Here is a 1,874-nt window from a genome sequence, read left to right as displayed (position 1 = left end):
CCGTAACTTCGGAATAAGGATTGGCTCTGAGGAGCGGGGCGTGTCGGGCTTGGTCGGGAAGCGGGTTTGGCTGACGTGCCGGGCCTGGGCGAGCTGAACGGGACGCGGCGTATCTCTCTCTCGGGGGGGATATCGTCGCGCACCCCGGATCCGAGCTCGGTCCCGTGCCTTGGCCTCCCGCGGATCTTCCTTGCTGCGAGGCTTCCGTGGCGGTTTTACCGTCGCGGTCGTTCTCTTCGGCCGCCATTCAACGCTCAGCTCAGAACTGGCACGGACTAGGGGAATCCGACTGTCTAATTAAAACAAAGCATTGCGATGGCCCCCAAGGGTGTTGACGCAATGTGATTTCTGCCCAGTGCTCTGAATGTCAACGTGAAGAAATTCAAAAAAGCGCGGGTAAACGGCGGGAGTAACTATGACTCTCTTAAGGCTATTGGAGCCGTGAATAATGGAGCCCATAGTAAAGTAAACTTGGAACTCGTTCCTTCACTCAGTTGACGACCGGAACGACCAAGGACAATGATTTGGCTTACAATTGGAACACTATATCGATTTCAAAATTTATTATAAAATTCGATGTTAACATGAATAGTGCCTCGGACGCAGCGCCTCTCAGTCCCGGAGGCGCTGTGGCGGATTTATCCGCTTCAGAGGGGACTACGGATAACGACCAAGCTACGTCCCCGGCTATGAGTTTAATCACTGTGCCGCTCGTGGGCAATCGGGTTACCTGTCCAGTATGTGAGAAAAGGGAAATTAACCTTTTCTTCCTAAATCTGTCGGATCTGGATAGGCATTTAACACAACACCACCCGGATGCCCCGATCTTTTGGTCTTGTATTAACTGCGCGAAATGCTTCCCAAAGCTTCATGGGGCTAGATGCCACATACCTAAGTGTGGTGGCGCTAGCAGCCAGGCCTCCATGACAGGAGAGTTTCAGTGCGAGGCCTGTCCCATGAGCTTTGGATCGCGCAGAGGGCTATCCACCCACGAACGGCATGCGCACCCTGCCGTTAGAAATATTAAAAGAAGGGGAGCGGACCCCCCAGAAGAAAATACTAAAACTTGGAAAGTAGAAGAGGTAGCACGCTTGAAGGGGCTTTGGGAAATATTTAAAAACCATAAACATCCCAATAAAGAAATTAGCAAATTCCTCACCACAAAAACGATCGACCAAATAAAGTATCAAAGAAAAAAATTAAATTTAATTGGTGAGGAAAGCCCCCAAGATGCTACCTCACTGGCAACAGAGGGAGGGTGCGATCTCGTTAGTTCAGGCAATGCCAGCTTTGGCTCGCCTGTAGGCCGCAACGAGAGCGAGCTTGCTCAAGAGTGGAAGCTCTTACTTAAAGATGAAATTAGTAAGCCAACCGAGGTGCCCCCTATTTTAAAGGAGGTTTACAGTCGGTTGATGTTAATCTGGGATGAGTACCAAGATGATCGAGAATCCCTAACGGAGAGACTCGATCACTTTATACGCACAGCTCTATACGAGCTTATAAATAAACTTAAAAACCAACTGGATAAAAAGAAAACTAAAAGACCAAGAGCAGCCAAAAATTCTAAAAGAAACAATAGAAACTCCAGGAAGCGATTCTCATACGCTCGTTGCCAGGAGTTATTCCATGAGTGCCCAAGGAGACTGGCTGATGCCGTGGTCAATAATGATCAGGCATATCTCGAACCAGCCAGGCAACCTCCCGGATCTGAGGAAGTGAGGGGGCTTTACGATAAGCTGTGGGGACAAGTGGGTACCACATATGTCCCGATTCCAGTTACGAGGGCCCCCAAACTATCCCTATCCGAGATCTTCCCGCCGATAACGGCTGAGGATGTGGGGGAGAGAATCGGCAAAATTAGAAAGAAAGCTGCA

Source organism: Bombus affinis, unplaced genomic scaffold, assembly GCF_024516045.1.
Source record: "Bombus affinis isolate iyBomAffi1 unplaced genomic scaffold, iyBomAffi1.2 ctg00000473.1, whole genome shotgun sequence".
Taxonomy (NCBI): domain Eukaryota; kingdom Metazoa; phylum Arthropoda; class Insecta; order Hymenoptera; family Apidae; genus Bombus; species Bombus affinis.
This window is presented reverse-complemented; position numbering follows the sequence as displayed.